General features: G+C 35.8%; 1 protein-coding gene across 2 annotated transcripts in view; it reads left to right on the top strand.

Annotated features, from left to right (window-relative positions):
• The first annotated feature begins 4,044 nt into the window (after positions 1 to 4,044).
• Positions 4,045 to 25,100, top strand: part of LOC138695026 (proton channel OtopLc-like) — a 139,621-nt gene continuing 118,565 nt past the window's right edge. The window contains exon 1 of one of the 2 annotated variants that reach the window (XM_069819346.1): positions 4,045 to 4,107. The gene's annotated coding sequence lies outside the window, so the exon portion shown is untranslated. Of the gene's footprint in view, positions 4,302 to 25,100 lie in introns of both variants that reach the window. The other variant, XM_069819345.1, reaches the window with a different exon arrangement.

The following is a 25,100-nucleotide window of genomic DNA, read 5'->3' as shown; positions in this document are numbered from 1 at the left end:
TGTGATGTCTCATACAGAAACGTAACCATGTCATTCAGGTACTATCATCTGGTTGTAGATGAAAGAAACGCATTGTGCGATATTACCCGATGTCCGATACTACCCAACTCTCCCCTATATCTAGGAAATGTGACGTGAAAGAGAGGAGCAGATATTTGCACTGAATTCAACACTCCAAAATGAGGTAAATCCACTTATTTACGCACCAGATACACGAAAAAGGTTCAGTTTGTTGACTAGTGAATTAAAAGACAAGAAAATCAATGTAATATCCAAACCTCTCCTGTTAGCTCAAGACGAATATATAATTATAGCGACACCACCGAATTCGTAGAGGAATTATTTATAAAGCTGGTGAAATGGAAATAGAAACAGATGAATGTTATGAACATAAGTCAATCCCAGTTTCAACAAGTGAAGATTGACAAGGAACAGCAATTTGGGATCAGCATAAAAATACACACAGAAATGTTTTATTCAATAAGCCTGAAATATCAATAACGAGCAGACGTTGGGTGTGATTATGATGCGTGTTGCATTTCCATCAATCAGAAGTGTTGTAAGAAAAGAAGATCGAAGGAATATCGTGATGTTACTACCTAGCAATATCTGTTTTAGGACTGTATCCCCCTTCAGGCTTTCAATGATACAGGTATGACCAGTGTTCTAGATGACGGAGTTGCATCTGCAGTGGAGAAAGCCAAGGATGTTAAGATTTTTCTCGCGAATCTCCAGTCTTTTCCTCTTCATTCCACCAATACTCTCCATAGTTCTCCGTTCATTATCATCTCCGTGTCCACTGCTGTGCAGTAACGGTAACCATATACCTGACCGTGAAGCGAGGGGGCCCGGGTTCAAATCCTGGTTGAGACAAATTATCTGGTTGAGGTTTTGCCCAGGTTTTTCCTCAACCAATCGAAGCAGAATTGCTGGGTAACTTTCGAAGTTGGGCTCATTTCGCCATCGTAATTACACTTCCCCTCTTTTAATATCATCTCCTTTCTTTACCCATATTTCCGTCCTGCGTCCGATGTAGCCGCTATCGAATTTGGACTACGTGGTAAGTGGTCATTAGTTGCTGGTGGTAGTCAACTCTCCACTGGGACTCATGGTAGTTCGTGAGACTGGGGTTAGGGGACCATGGTAATGTCTACGTACAAAGATAAAAGGCATTCTGTAGGCTGTAGAGGAGTTTGGAGGTGCACGCAGGGGAATCTGTAGCGCGGAGGTCTTAGGACATGCACATCATTCCATTCCGGGCAGTACAATAGGGCCATCCAAATGGCCTAGTGCGAGGGCAGTCTTCAGTCCGTGCCCCTCCCCTAAAGGGGAATTAATGGATAGATAATCTCCGTTTCATAATTAAATTACAGGAGACAACTTTGCAGAGGATTTCCGCATATTATTGTTATTATTATTATTATTATTATTATTATTAGTATTTTTATTGGTATTATTATTATTATTATTATTATTATTATTATTATTATTATTATTACTATTATTATATAAGGCGCTTAGAAAAATATTTGGGGTTAAGAGGAATGAAGTTACAGGAGAATGGAGAAAGTTACACAACACAGAACTGCACGCATTGTATTCTTCACCTGACATAATTAGCAACATTAAATCCAGACGTTTGAGTTGGGCAGGGCATGTAGCCCGTATGGGCGAATCCAGAAATGCATATAGAGTGTTAGTTGGGAGGCCGGAGGGAAAAAGACCTTTGGGGAGGCCGAGACGTAGATGGGAAGATAATATTAAAATGGATTTGAGGGAGGTAAGATATGATGGTTTAGACTGGATTGATCTTGCTCAGGATAGGGACCAATGGCGGGCTTATGTGAGGGCGGCAATGAACCTACGGGTTCCTTAAAACCCAGTAAGTAAGTAAGTACTATTATTATATAAGGCGCTTAGAAAAATATTTGGGGTTAAGAGGAATGAAGTTACAGGAGGATGGAGAAAGTTACACAACACAGAACTGCATGCATTGTATTCTTCACCAGACATAATTAGCAACATTATGTAAATCCAGACGTTTGAGTTGGAAAGGGCATGTAGCCCGTATGGGCGAATCCAGAAATGCATATAGAGTGTTAGTTGGGAGGCCGGAGGGAAAAAGACCTTTGGGGAGGCCGAGACGTAGATGGGAGGATAATATTAAAGTGGATTTGAGGGAGGTGGGATATGATGATAGAGACTGGATTGGTCTTGCTCAGGATAGGGACCTATGGCGGGCTTATGTGAGGGCGGCAATGAACCTCCTTGTTCCTTAAAAGCCAGTAAGTAAGTAAGTAAGTGAGTAAGTAAGTAAGTAAGTATTACTATTATTATTGTTGCAATGTCTATAATTCGAGGATTTAGTATGAAAGTAACGCAACTAAGAGTACAAAAAATGGACATTTTTAGGTTTTTACGCCAATTGATAATTCGTTTTTCTACTTGGTTACAAAAAATCGTAACTCAGTTCCGAATAGTCTTGTATATAATACAAATTTGTAATTACAAAACATGATGGTATAGTTCATGTGAAATAAATGTGTTGCCTGTTAAGAATTTTATTGTGAATAAAACATCGATTGTAGTTACGTTAGTTTCACAGTAAACCCTCGAATTATTAATTTTCTTATTACTATTATTAGTATTATTATTGTCATTATTATTACTATTACTACTACTACTACTACTACTACTACTACTACTACTACTACTACTAATACTAGTGTCGTTGCTATTGTTATTATTTCTACTATTGTAGCTATTATTATTATTATTATTATTATTATTATTATTAGTAGTAGTAGTAGTAGTAGTAGTAGTGGTTGTAATAGTAGTAGTAGTAGTAGTAGTAGTAGTAGTAGTAGTAGTAGTAGAATTTTTGCTATTATTATTATTATTGTAAATAAATAAATAAATAAATAAATAAATAAATAAATAAATAAATAAAGAAGCAAAAGACCGAAATTGGCAGAAGTTTGGTGACTGTTACTGGAGACCCTCGCTGCACCAATTATCTACGGCAACGAATAGGGATAGCCATCCAACGTGGGAACGCAGCCAGCATTTGGGAACCTTTCCAGACGCCAATTGTCTGGATGAAATTTTCTTTATTTGAATATCTGATGAGCCTTTATTTGTTTAATATTATTATTTCTATCCAGTATTAAGTTTTGTATTTTGAACAAAAAGTTAACCAATTTCAGTATACTTTTAGATATTTATTAATTATGCTTTGACACATGTACATGCAATATTTCATGTAAATATCTTTGATGTTTCCAAATTATTCTGTATTTTGTTGATTCTCTGGTACATAAATATTTTTAATGAAGAGTAAATAAATAATAAATAAATAAATAAATAAATAAATAAATAAAAAAATAAATAAATAAATAAATAAATAAATAAAATTTCTTGCATTCGAAATTGGGCGTAAACTTTTACATACTCTGTACCTATCTTTTTTTTTCTCTCAGGAGATATTTTTATAATATGGATATTCAATGTCTTTTCAAATAATATATCAGAAGTGTTACACAAATCTGTGGATAACATAATTAAAATTTATGCCAGGAAATTCATTTTGAAAATACTACGTCACCAAAAATCATAACTCAAAAACTACTTAAGTGACATTAATAAAATTTTGTAGCGTGTATACATATTCCAAGAGGAGCAAATGTGCAAAAAAATAAACTCTCGTGCAAAAAAATAAACTCTCTAGTTAAGAAACTGTAGAAGTTATGTAGCATTTTCATCTCCTCCCTTAACAAAGAAAGGGTTTTCGTAATGGTCCGTTGAGCTAGAAATCTCGCCTCTTAATTAAGAAGTGTTGCTATGCGAGAATTCGCTAATCTAGCAAATCGATGTAATTATGGACGCCAAGGCAATCTGAAGGGGATTATTTCGGGGGTGAAGGGCTACACTGTGCCCGGATATGAGGCAGTAGGGACGGACGGAGCGCAAAGCTTCCTTCCGTTGTCAGTCGGAGTGATGGTTCGCGGGCTGGGCGACAGGCGGAGCTGGCGCGCTGCTCCCCCAGACTCACCCTTGCGCGCCGCAGCGTCAGTAGCGCGCCATGCTGCCGGAAAGCTAGTGTCTCAGGTAACGTGTCTGTCGGTGTGTGCGTGATGTGCCCTTCCTCCACGTGATAACTCCCCGACGACCGCGTATGAATTAGTGAGAGTATACCAACTCCAGGCTGTCAGATAATTCGCACAAGACATGAAAGAGCCGAGAATAAGTTCAATTTTTACAATGGGATATAAACATTTTTGAAAATTAAATAAATCTATCAGGTAATTAACATCAATACGTCTTAAGTACGATTAATTACTACTATTTTCCTTTAACTATGTAGTTTTGATGTGTAGATTTCATAGAAATTAAAGAAATTTGCTTTCTTTACATCTATACAGTCAGTTTTTAGCTAACAATTTCGTGAGCTTAACAGTATATAGACATGTGAATTATTTAATTATAATAATGCATGTGTATACCTAAATAATAGTGTAGAAGCTAAAATATTTTAATGCAAATTTTATTGAATTCACGAAATAGATTGGTATCTGCCGACATATTGATATTTTGTTCTATTGTTGAACTCTGTGCCGGCATTTGTTTATGTTCATATGTAGGATTATTAATACAATTCAACCTTTACACGTAAAATTACTCTTTGAAATTCCCTTCAATTTATGTAAGTTATATTGCATGTAATTCCATTGTTGAAAATTGTCTGGTTATCACAATATGGTGTTCAGTTTATCTTTTTGTTTAATAGTGTAAAGTTTATTGATTTTTGTATACTACTCTAAATACATCGGTGCATTCCTGCATGTTCAATCGTATTTTTTATCTTTTCAGAATTTAATTCCTCCACATGCTGTAATTAAGGAAGTATGTTACTTTCGGCTTTAATGATAATTGTAAAGTTTGTGAGAAAAGATTTATCTTTAAAGAATTATCCGTCATTTTGTTAATTTTTATTTAGTCACTAATATTAATGTGCTAGCCAACAACGATTATCTAATAATAGAATAGCATAGCATTTACAATTATTGTAGCACAACAATGTTAATGGAAATGATAAAAATAACAATAATATTATTTATGGTAAACATTTTGCAATTGTAGAAAAATCTAAGTTAAAATATTAAAAACTTTAATAAAATTGAATATGTTGTACCGGTATATATGTAAATTACTTTTTTCAAAATTATGACATAAATAATTAGTTTTAAGAAAATGTTTCTTTACTTAAACTTGCATCATTGTGCCGTTCTAAAAATCCACCAGCATATGCCGGTATATCCTACCATAACTTCATTGTGTTTATTTCCATACTGACATTTATACTCTATTTTACATCTATGATTCTACGTGTCTTCGACTGTAGATTTTCAAAAACGTCTTAATAGAAGACTTTTCATTTCGAGCATTAGTGGTTAAACTACAAGAGACCCAACGACCTTGAATCGCAACACTTTCTCAGTGTTTGTAGTGAATGAGTTTCAGTATGTGTCAAATGGGACACAACTGTAGTGGTCTGCTGTGGCAAAAGTGAGTTGTTTTATTTTGCAAGCCCTGTAGCATTGTAACACCAACTATGTAAAAGCACAGTCGCTTTCATGTAAAGTGTCTGAGCAGTTGGGAATTAAGGGGGGGGGGAGTAGTGTTAATATTTTAAAACTCCCGCTTGCAAAATTAATGTAGTTATTTTGAAATTAAAAATGTTGTTTAGTCTACAATAATTTTCTGTCAGATTTGTCTTCTAAAAACAGATGAAGATGGTGGACGCCAACTTGGCTTGTTTTGAACATTAGGAAATTAGGATGGAAGAGAGGAAGTGTTTATAAACAATATTTATTGTTGTTTTTAATTTAAAAGTTTGTGTTTTAGTTACAAATTTGAATTCCTAAATAAGTATGAGTAAGGAAGGAAAATTATAATTTAAGTGAAAGAAATGGCATTGTGAATTTCTAATTTATATAAAAAATTATCACACATTCCAATGGAAATAGAAATGATTTGAATATTAAAAAAATTATCTTGGTTATACCATTAAACGTTACTTAATTTTAAAATAAATTCACATAACGAAAATATAAATAAATTTCCCGTAATTTTCTGTGAATTATGCCTGTGCCAACACAGTCAATCTACTTCTCTCAAGTAATATCACAATTCGTAAGAAGTTGAACATTATTTTCAAGTACTAATGAAGGATTTTCCTTACTCTGGACTCCTGATATCTGAACAAATGTTTGACTCATTTGCCCATTCCGTCCTCTTGTGAGGATTGTGACTCGTCACTAGCTTGGGATGTGGACATGTGCTTGGCATTACTCAAGACCACGGCTGGCTTCGGACGGCGGCGCTTACACAACACGAGACACGAACCTAAAGTTTTAGTAGGAATACCAAGCACTTTCTTCCCGAGAATCGAATCTTGATTCACAGATACTATAGAGCCAGAAATGTTACTGCTTGAACCACAGCCTAAAATGATGACGGTGATGGTGGTGATGATGATGATGATGATGATAATAACAATGATGGTAGTGGTAGTGGCAGTGGTGGAGATGGTTGTGGTTGTAATGGTGATAATGGTAGCAGTGGTGGTAGTGGTAGTGCTGGTAGTAGTGGTAGTGTTGGTAGTAGTAGTAGTAGTAGTAGTAGTAGTTTTAGTGGTGGTAGTGGTAGTTGTGGTAGTAGCAGTAGTGTTGGTAATAATTGTAGTGGCAGTAGCAGTATTAGTTGTGGTTGTAATGGTAGTATTGGTGGTAGTAGTAGTAGTAATGTAAGTAGTATTAGTTGTGGTATAGTGGTTGTATGGTGGTGGTAGTAGTAGTAGTGATGGTGGTAGTAGTAGTGGTAGTGTTGGTAGCAGTAGTTGTAGTGATAGTGGTAGTAGTAGCTGTAATGGTAGTAGTAGTGTTGGTAGTAGTAGTGTTGGTAATAGTGGTTGTAGTGGTAGTGTTGATGATAGTGGTTGTAGTGATAGTGTTGGTAATAGTCATTGTTGTAGTGGTAGTGTTGGTGGTAGGAGTAATAGTTGTAGTGGTGGTAGTGTTGGTGATAGTAGTAATGCTTGTAATAGTGGTAGTGTTGGTGATAGTAGTAGTAGTAGTAGTAGTAGTAGTAGTAGTAGTAGTAGTAGTAGTAGTAGTAGTAGTAGTAGTAGTTGTAGTGGTGGTAGTGTTGGTGATAGAAGTAGTAGTTGTAGTGGTGGTAGTGTTGGTGGTAGTAGTAGTTGCAGTGGTGGTAGTGTTGGTGGTAGTAGTAGTTGCAGTGGTGGTAGTGTTGGTGATAGTAGTAGTAGTAGTTGTAGTGGTGATAGTGTTGGTGATAGTAGTAGTAGTTCTAGTGGTGGTAGTGTTGGTGGTATTAGTTGTAGTGGTGGTAGTGTTGGTGATAGTAGTAGTAGTTGTAGTGGTGGTAGTGTTGGTGTTAGTAGTAGTAGTTGTAGTGGTGGTAGTGTTGGTGGTATTAGTTGTAGTGGTGATAGTGTTGGTGATAGTAGTAGTAGTTATAGTGGTGGTAGTGTTGGTGGTATTAGTTGTAGTGGTGGTAGTGTTGGTGATAGTAGTAGTAGTTGTAGTGGTGGTAGTGTTGGTGATAGTAGTAGTAGTTGTAGTGGTGGTAGTGTTGGTGTTAGTAGTAGTAGTTGTAGTGGTGGTAGTGTTGGTGATAGTAGTAGTAGTTGTAGTGGTGGTAGTGGTAGTGGTAGTAGTAGTGGTGTTGGTACACGTTGTTTTGCTAATATCCTGATCCATATAATAGGACTGTAATGAATTCCTTCTTCTATTTGTGATCTAGGAATCTGTATCCACCCACAAGGCTAAGCAGTTACATTTAATCTGTGGATTCAATACTTCTTGTATGTTATTTTGTTAATGTACAGACTCCTGATCCATATAACAGAACTGGTAATGCATTGTTTTATAAAACTTTAGTGTTGGTTCTTTTCATGCTTTCCTCAGCAGGGTATGTCTAAATGTACCGACATGTTGTAAATTTTTGTTATTTATTGCATGTAGGGTAATACCGGGTGTGCACAAAGTTGTCTGATTTATGTGCATGCATACCCCATGTACCAAGGATTGATATTATTGTTGTTATTTTGTGAAGCTATTGTTGAGTGTGAGTAGAACTACTGTGTTGGGTTAAGATTCATTTCAGGTAACCATGATGTTGAAACAAATTAATGAATCAGTGAATGAACGAATGAATGAATCAATGAATGAATAAATAAAACTTCTTACATTAAAAATCGGGTGTAACTTTTACACACTCTGTGTATGAGCTATTACATGCAAAGTAGGCCTACTATTTAAAAGTATTCATCTGTTTTAATAGTTACTTAGACAACTATACTTCGTTCCATGATGTCTGACAGGAGAAGTAAACATTGCCGGCGGGGAGTGAAGTGTAATTGCTATTCAACCAATGGCAGAGGTCTCATTCCACGCTTGTCTTAAAGTTGGGCGGGGGTAGAACGCTTCAGACCGCCCAACTTCAAGAGAAGCGTGGAATGAGACCTCTGACATTGGTTCAGTAGCAATTATACTTTTCTCCTCTGCCGGCAATGTTTACTTCTCCTGTCAGACATCGTGGAACGAAGTAGAGTTACAAAAGTGAAGCCTTTAGCAGCGAGAGGGTCAAGTTAAAACACGACCGGAGGGAATGTTCTAATACTCGCGAGTTATTGAAGCTAGTTTTGTATCGTGTTGACTACAATGTTATTTATCTACGTTTCATCTATTTAACGAAAATTATTTAAAAATGTAGAAAATAAATGTATAATAATTAGTAGCTCATTTGAGTCGGTCAAAGCTTACTTAATTGTATTCACAGTCGTTTCCAAGGAACAAAATTGTGTACGTAGAGATCAACAAATATTGTTGGTGAAGTCGCCATTTTCTATGTGATAATAATTGTAGTTAAATATTGAAAATATGGCTGAAGAGATTGAAATAGAAGAGTTTGCTAGTACTCCGCCCAAAATCCTAGAAACTGTACAAAATGCTACATTAAATTTGCTGCTTGATAAGTTAAACTACATTTTGTTTTATTTGTGGTAAATAGAAAAGTGTATTATAGAAATATGGTATAAAATGATTCATAACACGCTGCTATGGAGTCTTACTACAGAATAATAAAGTGAAAGTTTTGCAATGTAAAAGTATAAACTGAAGTTATTCTTTCGCAATATCAGGAGATACAATTATTTTATTTATGTATTTATTTATTTATTTATTTATTTATTATTGCTAGTAAGTTTGAAATGAATACAAATTAATAAATACAGTGAAAGATAATCTAGCCCACTCCTGAATGCGTAAGACTCGTGCTCAGGAGGGGATTCCAATACAGACAAAAATAAAATAAAAATTGAGAGTGAATACAGATTAAATAGTGTTTAATATGTTTAAACCCAAACTATAAATCCAATACAAATTTTTATATTTTTTTATTAATTTGGAGAGGATTCGTGGTTGAAATATTATTGGAATAAAATTTGTTTAATGATCTGGGACCTTGACTCATGCTATGATAAAAAGCTGCATTGGTTTTACATTTTGGTTCAGACAAACGCAGAAAATTCATATTTTTAGTTCTATATTTATGTAAGAGTTATTTTAGGTATCATGTATTCTTTGTCTTTAAATCCTATGGTAAAACATAATTATTACTTCCATGTATTAATTTGTTTACCAGTAATTTTATTCATAGAAAATAAAATAAGAGTTACTTTGGTTCGATATAAATTTTTTGTAAAATATCAATATAATTATGGTCTACATAAAAAAAAATAGTGATTTCTTTCTTAACAAATTATTGTGGACACATTTGACTCAGCAATTTAATTTATTTCCCTAGTCATTCTCCTCTTCTACCATCCGGGGTCGACAGACACGTGGCGAGGTTCAGAGGATATATGGGTAATCATCGCGAGTCCGAACATTTACTTCCAACTCGTATTATAACTGACGGAGAACAAACATTACACCTGGAGAGGCGTCCAAATTACAATGGATTCCACACAATGCTGGAGTTTCTGTAAATGTTTTATGCAGCCCATCCGAATTAGAAACATCTCTGCATATAAAACGAAGGGTTAATCAAGCAATATAACTAGAATCGAGTGGCTTTGTTTACTTTACTGATGAATCGTGTGCCACGTGGTTGTGTTAGCTAGGCCTGCACGCGCATTATTGATGCACTAACTTTGTTGTGAACGGGCGAGCGCTTTGAATTGGAATGTGCCTGGTGCGAGGCTTGTCGCGTGACATTTCAGTGTCATTAAATTCCCCTTGCACCAGTGGTTTCCAAAGTGTGGGGCGCGTTCCCAGGGGTGAAGTTGTTAGGGACGTCGTATTTCTTTTTGTTACATAATATACGCAGAAGGTCGTATTTCATGGGCGTCAGCTTTAGGTTTTTTTGCCCGTTTTAACATTATTATTATTACTATTATTATTATTATTATTATTATTATTATTATTATTATTATTATTATTTATTATTTTAGTGGCTCACTGTTAGTCGAAAGTCCATGCCTGCCTCGAAACCTCTTAGGTGAGGGTGATTGTGGAATATTGGTGGCATGATGATGATGATTTTTTTATTTTATTTTAGTTGGTTATTTAACGATGCTGTATCAACTACTAGGTTATTTAGCGTAGATGAGATTGGTGATAGCAAGATGGAATTTGGCGAGATGAGGCCGAGGATTAATTAATTAATTAATTTTATTTATTTGCTTATATTTAATGTGCTGTACAACAGCCAGAGGCCAATTACAGTTCAGCACAAACAATGTAACGAAAACATTAGCAATAATTTACAATAAAAGTAAAAAAGAAATAATTAAATTAATGGCAATTAATTAAAATGATAATTACAAATGAAATAATGGAATCATAAATGAAGAATGGAATCGTATAAAATAGTATTACAAAGATATACAAGATTATAATACAACGACAATAATGACAATGAATGGACGGGATAAAATGGATGACTAAACTACATAGCATAATGAGCGAGAATAATATTAAAATACATCTTTAAACAAAAGATATAAATGAAAACTGATATAAAACTTCAAAATATATACTACACATTAATAATAATAATAATAATAATAATAATAATAATAATGGTTTATTTTAACTGGCAGAGTTAAGGCCATTCGGCCTTCTCTTCCACTCAATCAATATGATAGAAAATTACTACAATGCTATCCATATAACATAATTAATACAATACAATTCAAAGCAAGACAATACTACAATACAAGACAATATAATAGATAATTAATTAATACAATGACAATTATTTTCATCTTCACAACACCAATAAAATAATTATGTAATAATAATAATATTACTAATAATAATAATTCGCCATAGATTATCTGGCACTCGCCTTATGGTTGGGGAAAACCTCGAGGAAAAATCCCAAGCAGATAATCAGCCCAAGCGGGGATCGTACCCGCGCCCGAGCGCAACTTCAGACCGGCAGGCAAGCGCCTTAACCGACTGAGCCACGCCGGTGGCCATGATGATAATGTTGGTGGTGGTGGTGGTGGTAACAGAAGAACCCTGACCCTGAGAAAAACTCCTCCCGCCCGCTTTGTCCACTACAAATTCTTTCATGACCCAGGAGGGGATCGAACCCTGGTCGACGGAGGTTAACCACTCGGCCACAGGTGAGCGATTAATGGAAAAATGGTGAAATGTAGGTACGGAACCGGGAGAACACCTTGAAAACCTGTCACCGAGCTCTTTTTGTTCATCACAAATTCCATTTTGACACGTCGGAATTCGAACCTGAGTCACCAGCGCGGAATGCCGACGCGCTAGCCCTAATCGTTCGCCAACACGACAGTATGATCTTGGCAGACGAATACCACCACCATAATAATTAGGATTAGACCTCTCGGCCTGTTTCGCCTCAGATTAGAGCTGGTCCTTCCATCCTCCTGCCGCCAACCTCTCTCTTCCCAAGGGGTCTGTAATGAAATAGTCTCTGGAGTAGTCTGTGGTTGAACATTCGCAACGTGTGCTTATACCAGGTGTTCGGAAAATCCTGATGTTTTCAGTTATGACCGTGATGTTTAATTTCATTCTGATGTGTTTATTTCGTTTATGATTAGATTGCAATCTGCCAATAGTGTCAGTAATCTCATCTCAGCAACTTCTACGCGAATCCTTTGAAGTTGACTTGACTTGGTTCATGTTTCGCAGCCATATAGCAGAGTTGGAATTTGTATTATTTTATAAAATGTCAAAATTGTTTCTAATTTAAATGTTTCAAGTATTGTTTTCTTTATTACAACCAGAATCTGTGTAAGTTCTGCTAGTCCACACCTGTGGAGTAACGGTTAGCGCGTCTAGCCGCGAAACCAGGTGGCCCGGGTTCGATTCCCGGTCGGGGCAAGTTACCTGGTTGAGGTTTTTTCCGGGGTTTTCCCTCAACTCAATATGAGTAAATGCTGGGTAACTTTCGGTGTTGGATTTATTTATTTATTTTTATTTTATTGGGTTATTTTACGACGCTGTATCAACATCTAGATTATTTAGCGTCTGAATGATATGAAGGTGATAATGCCGGTGAAATGAGTCCGGGGTCCAGCACCGAAAGTTACCCAGTATTTGCTCATATCGGGTTGACGGAAAACCCCGGAAAAAACCTCAACCAGTTAACTTGCCCCGACCGGGATTCGAACCCGGGCCACCTGGTTTCGCGGCCAGACGCGCTGACCGTTACTCCACAGGTGTGGACTCGGTGTTGGACCCCGGACTCATTTCACCGGCATTATCACCTTCATCTCATTCAGACGCTAAATAACCTAAGCTGTTGATAAAGCGTCGTAAAATAACCTACTAAAAAAAGTTCTGCTAATCTGAGCTCTATTTCTAGAGCGTATGGGCTATTCCATATGAAATCGATCAATAAAAAACCTCGCATTTTTTATACTCTAATATTTCCCTACTTATACAAGGTGCTGAGGGTAGTGCATTTAAAAAAATATACTATCGAAAGTCAAACGGTTTTCGTATTATTGAGCGACAAATTTAGCGTATTTTATAAAAACAAGCATTTTTCAGCGCTCAGAACTCTGGAACCATTTACTGCAGAACATTGAACGAGAGCTTATTTTGAAGCTGACATCTGGTAGGTTATGTTAAGAAGTAATCCTTATTTTTATTGTACACAGAGAGACAGATAATCTGATTTTACTTGATTTTAAGCTTTTTGGCTACTTGTAAAAATGTAAAAAAAAAAAAAAAATTGAGAAAAAACCTTGCATTATTAAGTGTGTTTCGGCATTGTTTGCTTAGTGGCTCGGCAATAAGTTTCGAGGGTATTAAATAGATTATTTTCAAACGCCTAGACTTGAACGGCGCAGTACCGCACGCACTGGCCGAGAGCTGAAGATAAGCGAGCGTTGGGCGTCATTTTACTCCTGTGTTTATGAAAACCTGTGATAAAGCTAGCACAGCCATGACTGCTAGACGACACATCACGTGTTTATGTCTACTGTCCTTACTTCCCTCGGCTATCTCCCGCCTCACAGTCAGCTGGTTAGTTCACGCGCGTACTATTTATTTTCTTTATTTGATATTTTCAATACTTTCTTATCAACGGTGCACCAGTAAAAAACATGTGTTTATTTGTACTTTCTATGCGGAATCTAACCATATATTTTAAAAATATTTTTTCATGGTCAAAGGCGTCTTAATGAAGAAAAATCTAAATTTCTCCATTTGCATAAAAAGTAAGAAAAAATGTTTACATGTCAATATAAACTTTAACTTCTCAGCATCAAAATAAACCATGATTTTGATCATTGGGTGAAAGGGTTTCTGAGCCACAACAGTTTAAAGTTGCTAATTTTATGAAAATACGATAAATTTAAATATTTTTAATTTAAACACTATTAAGTTCTGATGCCTCACACTTTGCACAAAGCATTATATCACAGTTGTCTACGGACAGAAAAAGTTTCATTGTATTCAAAAATTGCAAGGTCAATTTTCTCTATATTTCGGTCGATTTGAGATGGAATAGCCCGTATGTAAGATAGATGATACCCGAAATAATTAAGAGTAACCATTTATATACTACATTAAAAGAATGGTAATAAATTGCTAGCTACTTCTAAAGTTATTTTATTGGTTTCTTCCCAAATTTATATTCATTTTATTCTATTCTCTACTTATTAAATTTTACAATAAATTTGAAAAGGAGATAAATCTACGTTCTATTTAAGTAATAATATCTTTGAAGTTTAAAATTGATTGATTTTTTATTTCTGAACAGTTTCTAAATATAAATATTTTTGTGGTGAAATACAGCTGTAATAATGTCGTAAAGAAACTTTATCTACGTTCAAATTTGTGTGGAAGTGCCTTAATTAAAAAAATGAAAACGCATATTTTGAAAATAATTACTTAAGTATTGTCATATAATTAATTAGGATAGAAATAGTATAAAACACAATAAAGCGTATTTCCTAAAGGAGAAGCTTGACAAACAAAAACTTAAATATGGTTACCATGACGACGGTGGTGATTATACTATTTAACTAAAAATATTCAGTCATCATACAATCGTAGATGCTGGCTGAAATTTTACCAATAATAAATCAAAATTACAACATCCAATTCCTATTAATAAAATCCTTTAGTACGAAAAAAAACTTACAAGTTCTGATACTGCGATCGCAGATAGAAAAGAAACTGTTACGAACTTGCTTTTTGTAATACGATACAGAAGATCGTGTTACACGGGCGTCGGCTTTCAGCTGTTACGTTGTTTTTTCCAACGTCATTTTCATATTATTATTATTATTATTATTATTATTATTATTATTATTATTATTATTATTATTATTATTATTATTATTATATCCTGAAGGTTGAATTGTAACCCCGCAAAGCTGAAATGAAATTTGTTGTGGACGAAATGTTGAAATAGGTTTTCTATTTGTACTCTCACATTCCTTCCGCCATCACTTCGTTATCGTTGATGATGTTGCGGTAGTTAAGCAACGATTGTAAATTGTTTTTCTTTTCTTGAATGTGTTTTATTTTAAGTTCTTTGTATTAAAATTTAGCGAACTAAAGAGCGTGAATAGCCAGAACTGCCCTTTAAACATAGCCTAATACTACCTACATGCAGTAGCTACTGTTTTCAAGAGTTTGAACACGACAGATAGCGGCCGAGCCTGGAACTACAACATATTTATAGAGTGTTGTGGACGTATGATGACGCAAATTCGAGGTGACCAATGTTTAAAGAAGCGTATGTAATATTTGACGTATCTGTGACACAGAAAATGAGGAAAGATATCACTATTATCTAATTTTCTTCGTATTCACACAACATAACGAGCTGTAATACTGTAACTCAACAAGCAAACAATAATTTATTTATTTAAATTTTTATTTATTTATTTATGTATTTATTTATTTATTTATTTATTTATTTACTGTGGTGGAGTTAAGGCATCAGGCCTTCTCTTCCACACCACCAGAAATGCAATAGGCCTACAACTACAAGAAAAATTAGGCCTTTACATCGAGATGCAATCAATCTCATTCTCATGGGGGCAGAGAAGAAAAGTTAATTTTTTCTTCCACCATGTTAATAATGTCAAAACAAGTGCCTATACAAATTTTGTCCACTCGAGCGCAATTACGAGGAGCGTTCACAAAGTATGGTATTTGTTACATTCATTAGTCTATCTGGCGATCTTGCAGGCCAAGTTACAGGAAAGTGTCTACTGATAACCAGAGCTACGAAGTTCGTACCGAAACTGTTAAGGCCACCGGCGTAGCTCAGTCGCCTAAGGCGTTTGCCTGCCGATCCGGAGTTGCGTTCGGGCGCGGGTTCGATTCCCGCTTGGGCTGATTACCCGGTTGGGTTTTTTCCGAGGTTTTCTCCAATCATAAGGCAAATATCAGGTAATCTATGGCGAATCCTCGGCCTCATCTCGCCAAATATCATCTCGCTATCACCAGTCCCATTGACGCTAAATAACCTCGTGATTGATACAGCGTCGTTAAATAACCAATTAAAAAAAAAAAAAGAAAAAAAGAAACTGTTAAGTTGTATGAGCTTGGACTACGCCTATATATCCACCGAATAAATAGTAGTATCGCAGCTCTCACTGTCAACAAACTAGTAAAACAAACATGCACAGCCGGGCGGTAACCAAGCTTGTCTTTGAAGCTTAGAATAAGAAACAAATATACAAATCATAGTATATAAAAATACATTTGACAATTAATTAAAATCTTGGTGATTTTAAATACAAAATTGTATACCCGTTTGTCCTCTGATTGAGGTTCTGACTGATATGTACAGTAGGGGAGTAGTGGGCACAGTGAGACACAAAATATTAAGACATATGTATCCAAGTGAAATTTCAAGTATTTTTAAAATCAAGTGCAATAGAAATATACATTAAAACATGGAGTACAATAATACATAAACAGAAATGTTAATAGATAAAGGACATAATATACAATGCGTGTTTGTAAAAAAAATGCAAATGTCTCACTGTTCCCATTTAGGAGGGTACAGTGAGACACCAGTGTCTATTAATGGACATTGAAATGATTTACATTTATTTCAAAAGAAAAGAAAGCTTGCTGTCTCTTTATCTTGCCGTGTTCTGTAGACTTATTGAGAATCATTTTGATGTCTGACTTCGAAACCATTGAAACATCTGGAACATTTGGAAAAGTTAATTTTTCATGACACTTTAAACTTTTGCGAAAAAATGAAATGAATTTTTGATGACAACAAAGCTTATAATTATAAGAATTTAATGTAATTCTTTATTATTTTTTAACATTTTCTTAAATTTTGTGAATAATTTTTTATTTATGAAACCATTAAAATGTAATGTATCCATTATTTTAAGCTGTAGTTCCTAAATTGGTTACTAGTATGTTCATTTTTAATGTTAGTTACTGGTAAATGTAATATAATTACAGTTTATTTTTGCAAATCATTGGTAAATGGGAACAGTGAGACGTCTCAGTGTACCCTTCAATGGCATGTCTCACTGTTCCCTTTACGCATAGTTCGTTTAAAAATGGCGGCATCACTTCAAAATCAAAACAATAAAGACGAAACTTTGCCAAACATAACGTCAAATACCGTAGTATTAGGTAACAAAACATTCATATTTCTACTTAATTTGTATATCCAATATAACCTTCATTAAACACAAGCCAAAATTTTACTTCTAGAGTGAAAAATTACGAATTATTTTTTCATCACTCACCTTTATAACTAGAATCAAATCGAGTATGAAAATACTGTTACTTTACTCATCCAACATACAACTCAACTGTTACAAACATTTCAACATCAAAATTTACCATCTAATAAAAATGTCTCACTATTCTCCCTGCCTCACTGTACCCACCTCTCCCCTACATCTATTACCAGGCAGTACGTTTCACTTGACGATATGTGTCAGAGGAAGAACAATTGTTTGTATACATCTGAAGTCTGATTAATGTAATATGTAGCTACTCAGTTATGTATGCAATGGAGGGGGAAAAAGCAACTCCCTATCGTGGAATCCACACTACGTCTGGCACCACCTGAGACAACACAGGGCTTCACATTGAAAATGAACAATCTTTCATGTTCTAGGTGACATTCGATTGTGGCTGTTATGTTTCGTTTAAACTGTGACGGTTGCGTATAGAAGTGAAGATTTTAAAAATTATGTGAAATCAAGGGAAAAAGAGGGGAGTTCACGAGAATGTATTAAACATGCCGGTTGGCGTGGAAATCAATGTCATAATCGTGGTTGGCAGTGCCCATTATAAAACGCTGAATTATTAATGTATAATCACCGTTGTTGCACCTAGCATCCCGAACAGAAGTTCTGTTGACACGTGTTTCCACCCTCGCTACGTGCGTTTGTCCGTCAGTTCATTTCCTGTCTTCTCATGGAATCGTCATTTTGTTGATGTACCACCAGTATAGGATATAGAATTAATAGGTCATTTAAAATGTATTGCCATTATTGTTTTGGATCAATTGTTAATTTTTTTTAGCTTTTTGTGTATATTTTACTTGCATTTGTATTTCTAGTTGCGTGCAAGAGAAGGTCTATTGGCCTAACTCTACCAGAATAAATAAATGAATGAGTGAATGAGTGAATGAGTGAATGAGTGAATGAGTGAATGAGTGAATGAGTGAATGAGTGAATGAGTGAATGAGTGAATGAGTGAATGAGTGAATGAGTGAATGAGTGAATGAGTAAATGAGTAAATGAGTAAATGAGTAAATGAGTAAATGAGTAAATGAGTAAATGAGTAAATGAGTAAATGAGTAAATGAGTAAATGAGTAAATGAGTAAATGAGTAAATGAGTAAATGAGTAAATGAGTAAATGAGTAAATGAGTAAATGAGTAAATGAGTAAATGAGTAAATGAGTAAATGAGTAAATGAGTAAATGAGTAAATGAGTAAATGAGTAAATGAGTAAATGAAGAAATAGATGAACGAAGAAAAAACGGATGCACGAAGGAACGAACGGATGAACTAAGGAACGAACGACTGAAAGAACGGGCGAGGGAATGAACGAATGGACGGACGGGCGAACATATGAATGAATGAGCGAATAAATATAAAGAATTTGAAAATGTGGCTTATAATGATAGACGTTCATGAAATTAGTAGTCTTAGGAAATGTATATGAAATATCTTTATTATACTAGTAGTCATCTTTTAATTATGAATCGGACTGGGTAGCGTAGTCGATATAGCGCTGGCCTATTATGTTCGAGGTTGCGGGTTCGATGACATTTAAGTGTGTTTAAATGCGACAGGCTCATGTCAGTAGATTTACTGGCATGTAAAAGAACTCCTGCGAGACAAAATTCCGGAACACCGGCGACGCTGACACAGGGTGTTAAAATTATCCAACATTTTAGGAGGTGATAGTATGCATCAAAGCAAGAAAAAAAGTCTACTAAACATGGGTCCTACAACACATACTTTCTGAGATCTGAACACTTGTTCATAGGAGGTACTCAATATGACGTCCATTTATGGCAATGCATTTTTCTGACCTACAATACAGCAGGCTACCAGATAATCATACCGTAGTTGACACCCCTGGCATGGTATACTGATACGTTGCAAGGAATACTGAAGAAAAAAAGTCTGATTGCGGATATGAACAGGGTTAAGCAGAGATAGTGTTGTGAATTTTCGTAATCAGTATGTGTGGGCTGATGAAAATTCCCATGCACTTGAGGAAACAAGGCATCAGCACCAATTATGAATCAACGTATGGGCAGGCGTTCTTGGCGATAGATTAAGGGCCATACGTGCTACCACAGAGATTAACTGGGGCTCGTTATCAGGATTTTCTTATTAACGTATTGCCTACCTCGCTGGAGTATGTGCTATGTCAGCAAAGACTACAGATGTGGTTCATGCACGATGGCACATCAGCACATTTTTTCCCCAGTGAACGTGAACACCTGACGCTGACATTTCAGGACAGCTGGATTGATTGGGGAGGCCCCACACCTTGGCCTACTTGTTCCCCAAACCTAAATCTCCTAGACTTTTGGTTATCAAGAACAACCAGGTCAATTTCAAAGCGTGCGTGATTCCTTACGCCGAAGGGCAGAGGAATGCATTGCCATGAATGGACGTCACATTGAGCACCACCTATGAACAAGTGTACAGATCTCAGAAAGTATGTGTTGTATGACCCATGTTTATTAGACATTTTTTTCTTGTTTTGATGCATACTATCACCTCTTAAAATATTGGATAATTCTTTTAACACGCTGTATAACCTCTGCAGTTGCGAGAGTCGTTAAATAAACCATAATTTAATTTAATTTATTATTAGTATAGATTATCAACTTCGGTCCAAGACTCTATAATAAGATAACAATTAAATTACGAAATATTCAATTTGCTAATATAGCTTATTTTAAAAATCACTTTAAGAAGTATTGTTTAGAGAGAAAATATAATAGCACATTATGCAACGAGCCTATAATGATAGTAATTAAGACGCGAGGATGTTTATGAAACGAGCGCAAGCGAGTTTCATAATTTTCATACGAGCGTCTTAATTACCGTTATAGGCAAGTTTCATACGACTTTTTATGCTCGACCTTGTTTCTAACTTGAAATTATTCATAAGTATTCATTTTATTCTTATTTGACTGGGGAGCGAACTGACCTTGTGCAATCTCGTAAATTGTGAGATGTGCGCAGACGCGAAAGTATTGATTTTTTCCGGGCAACGAATGTCTACGACCTTGATATAACCTAGAGAGTAAACTTGATACAACCTTGAAATTGAATTCGACATTGAAAAACGAGATGACAAATTGAATTTATTTGAATATTATTTACAATTAACGCTAATTATTATAGTAACATTACATAACCTTCTGCCACAGTATTGGATTTCCAGCCTGCGTGGCGTTTTGCTAGTTGTCTTTCGATTCCATATCCAAGAATAATCGAAAACCTGAACTTTAATGAATAGGTGTACTTTAATGACATGCATTAAAGGACTGCTACCAGGTGTATAATTACTACATTTCGGCATGGTCGAGCATAAAATAGTTTAAATTACTGTGATGTATGTTTTTCTTTTCCTCTTATTTTTTACTTTTTCTTATAATAAAATATCTTAAAATTTTGTGCAATGCCACCTGAGCAGGAGTATGTAGCTAGGTTTACTCTTTCTGGGGGTCCTAGAATGATTTTTATGTGTAAAAAATACATACTTAACTTATCTTTGTTCTAGCAATAAATTATTGTTATGCACTTAGCTTCTGGATTTTTACGAGTAAAAGAACTGAAATGTCTCGTTAAGGCAAAATTTCCATACCCAGGACAAGAATCGAACCCGGGATCTCATGATTTGTAGTCACTAATACCGACCGCCAGACTATGAAACCGTATTTAATAGAACCTGCTTATTATATCATCATTTTTATTACCATTGATAGAATAAATATTAACGCCTGTTGTTTATGCAAGTAGCAAAGCGTTGATGTATCTAAAGTTGCATTATATTCTAGAATGCAACTATGCTAACTACCGTATTTTATACTGCCATTTCGTATTCTGTAATAGTCTACCTCGGCTTTATTTACTGTAACCACTACCAGCATTGGCGTTATCTCGGGTCTTATTTTTGGCTAGCTTACCTACTCACGGTGAGTTCGTAAGGGAAACTGATAACGCAGATATCAGAGCTGACTGTGTGTCACTTACAGGAAAGGAAAGAGGAGTCTACTGTGTTGGCTTAATAATGGCAAAATATTACACTCTCTGGTTCCAAACTAACTAGACTAACACTCTGTCCGTTTATGCATTCTTCTGTTATCTCTGATATTCATTATATAAACTTCTTGTCTGATGCGCGTGTCGTGTTTAGTCTGTGACGTAACAGACTGTAGCGCTCTACTGTCAGGAGTTTCATTTCGGTGGTTCCTTTTTTTCTGTTCTGACATGCTGTCAGATACAACATTTCTGATCAATAAATGAGAGCTGGTATAGACATTACACTCTTCACATTTTAAGAGAGTGGTTTTGCTTTTCGCCATAGTGTTGTACACTTACCTGCTGGAATTTAGATAATTTCTCGTAAATAATGTATGAAATGAAGAATTATATCAGAAATGAAATTTATGAGAAAAACTGCTCGGTACATTTAATCACATTATATAATAAATGAAGAATTTCTAAATAAACCAATGATCACTTCAATTTTTGGTAGAAATCAGGAATAAAAAATAGTTGCAAATCAAGATTTCAGGTATAACTCCCTGTAAAGTTGATTTGAATAATTTCGAGGGAAAAATTGTTCCGGAGCCGGGTATCGAACCCGGGACCTTTGGTTTAACGTACGAAATTATTCAAAAAATAGTTGGTTTGCACATGTTCAACGGATGCTACGAGGACGTCTCCAAAAGTAATGAAGTATTGTCATTCGTGTTCAGATGCGGGCCAGAGGACGGAAATTATTTAATACTCAAATGATGGTGAAAAGGTTTTTTTTATAATTACTTACAAAGCTGAAAATATTTCTCAGGATGCCTAAATTTATTATTGTCATTGTTATTATTATTATTATTATTATTATTATTATTATTATTATTATTTAATATAAGTCACTAGTTCGTCCAGTAATGGAATATGGTGCTGTATGTTGGGATCCTTACAGATTAGCACATATTAAGACACTGGAAAAGATTAAAAAACGGGCTCTCAAGCGTTGTCGTAATAATTCAACATAAAAATGGGACACACTCACGGACAGGAGAACGCGAATTCGAATGCGTAATGCTAAAAACTTTTAGTATAATCGTATGTGATATTCGATTTTAAAGGAGAAAAGGATAAATTGTAAAAATGAATATATCGACGGGGCAGTTCAAAAAGGAAACAGCTCAAAATGTGAAGTTTTGAGGAGATTACATGTTAAAGTTTTGTGTTGATGTGAAAAAATTCAAGGATAATTGAAATTGCTCCAAATTCCGTTCATGACGATTCACATGTATTATAAGTTCCAGTTAGAGTGTGTTTATTGAATTTTTCACAGCAATATGAAACTTTAAAATTCAGTTATCTCAAAACTTGCAAATTTGAGTTATTTCCCTTTGAAAAAAAAAAATATATATACATACTTACTTACTTACTGGCTTTTAAGGAACCCGGAGGTTCATTGCCGCCCTCACATAAGCCCGCCATTGGTCCCTATCCTGAGCAAGATTAATCCAGTCTCTACCAATACATACATACATACATACATACATACATACATATATACATACATACATTCTTTCATTCATACACAGAGAGGAAGTGAAATAGCCTTGCAGATTTTCAGAGCGAACAGCTCATATGGTACGTAACAAAAAAACTATAGTCTCATATTGGCGGAAAGTTAATAGTTAATTTTTTTTTCCCCCTCAAATGTTTAACAACCTCTTATTCGCTAACTATTGCGAGTAGGATCATGATTTTTGTCCATCGATAGGAAAACTAATAAAGAATAATAATCACTCTGGAGTATTTCAATATTGTGGACGGTTTTCGTGTAAATTTTAAAAACATCTAAATTCTAGCCTGCACGCTGCGAGTTGGTTGCAACACAGCGGCAGGGAGAACAGCTCATCTAGCGAGATCCACCGGGTTACCGAGTTCGTTGACCTCTTACATCTGTATCACGAGAAGCGTGTGTTCGCGGCGATGTTGCCGGACTGCTGAAACTTCAAACTCAATGTTCTACTTAACCGTGCATTTAATCACAAAATGTAATTTATGAGGAATGGGCGTTGAAATTAAACTTTGTATGCCTCTATTCGTAAAATGTATTATGGAGACCGAGTGTAGCAACCTGCGAACAAACCAAGATAACTTTTAACATATGTGTCCATGTGTGTCGTATATAGTTCTTTTTAGACAGCCGTTCGTCCGTGCTGGTATGAGGACAACTTCTCCTACTTCTCCACATAATAATAATAATAATAATAATAATAATAATAATGTCATCGTTAAACTCCTGAAATACTTGGTATAGGAGCCGCTAACACGATGTACGCTGTATAACAAAATCAACAAGTCGACCGACAGAACTGCCTCCAGAAATAGAGACGGTGCGGAATCTGCAACAAGTGTTCACCCGTCCTATCGTGCTCTCCAATCCAAAACATTCCCACTGATGATCTGCAAATTTGGAAGTGCCTCAGCTTTACTCATCTGTTATTTTAGATATCTGTTATACAGTTGATTTTTCTCACTTACCGTCTTCTGTGGTCTAGTGGTTATCATACTAGTCGTCGTATTCGAGGTTCGCGGGTTCGAATCGGGCCACGAGAGATGAGTTTCACAGGACGATGAACACGATAACATGGCTTCCACCGACTGTTACTGCTACTAGTCTACTGTTACTGCTACTACTACTCTACTACTGCTAATACTACTACTATTACTGCTACTAATATTATTACTATTGGTACTACTACAGGGTGAGCACAAAGTGCCGTTACCCCCTACAAATATCGCAAATACACTATTTATGTAATTCCGGTTATAATGCAGACATACATCCACTGTACACTAACTGTGTGTCCTAAGTGTCCAAAGGTTCATTATGCCCCCCTTCACTCTTCTCACACAAAATAATGCGTCGCCAGGTTCGATGTGATATTCACCTAAGCATTGCTGGTATAATCTGACGTCACACAGCGTCCTTCAGTTCATCAGTGGTGTTGTACCGTTCATGTGCAACAATGCTCTTGATGAAACACCACAGCGTGATGTCACAGGTTTCCACAATGCAGGATTGGGTCACTCATCTTACAAGCTTCTCTCGACTGGCCGCCTCGCAGCCCGGACCTCACAACCTGTGACAATGCATTGTGGAGTTTGATGAAGAGCATTGTTTCACAGGAACAGTACGACACCATTGATGAAATGAAGGACGCCGTGCGACCCGCTTTCCAACAGATTACGCCAGAAATGCTGAGGCGAATGTCATACCGAACCTGGTGATGCATTGTTTTGTGTGAGGAGATTGATGGGGGACATACTGACCCTTTGGACACTAGGACACACAAGAATGTAAAATGAGTGGATGTCTGCATTATCATCGGAATTACATAGATAGTGTGTGTATTTGAGGTACTCATATTTATATGGGGTAACGGGACTTTGTGCCCACTCTGTACTACTACTACTACTACTACTACTACTACTACTACTACTACTACTACTACTACTACTACTCATACTACCATAATTATTGCTAATACTACTACTGCTACCATCACCACCACGTCCACACCTGTGGAGTAATGGTCAGCGCGTCTGGCCGCGAAACCAGGTGGCCCGGTCGGAGCAAGTTACCTGGTTGAGGTTTTTTCCGGGGTTTTCCCTCATCCCAATATGAGCAAATGTTGGGTAACTTTCGGTGCTGGATTCCGGACTCATTTCACCGGCATTATTATTATTGAATTTCCAAGTTTATAGAACCCTATTTTACCCGAAGGTATATTAGGGCTG

The sequence above is a fragment of the Periplaneta americana genome, chromosome 2, assembly GCF_040183065.1.
Source record: "Periplaneta americana isolate PAMFEO1 chromosome 2, P.americana_PAMFEO1_priV1, whole genome shotgun sequence".
In the NCBI taxonomy this organism is placed as follows: domain Eukaryota; kingdom Metazoa; phylum Arthropoda; class Insecta; order Blattodea; family Blattidae; genus Periplaneta; species Periplaneta americana.
Note: the sequence above shows the minus strand (reverse complement) of the source record. Positions and strands in the feature narration are given on the sequence as shown.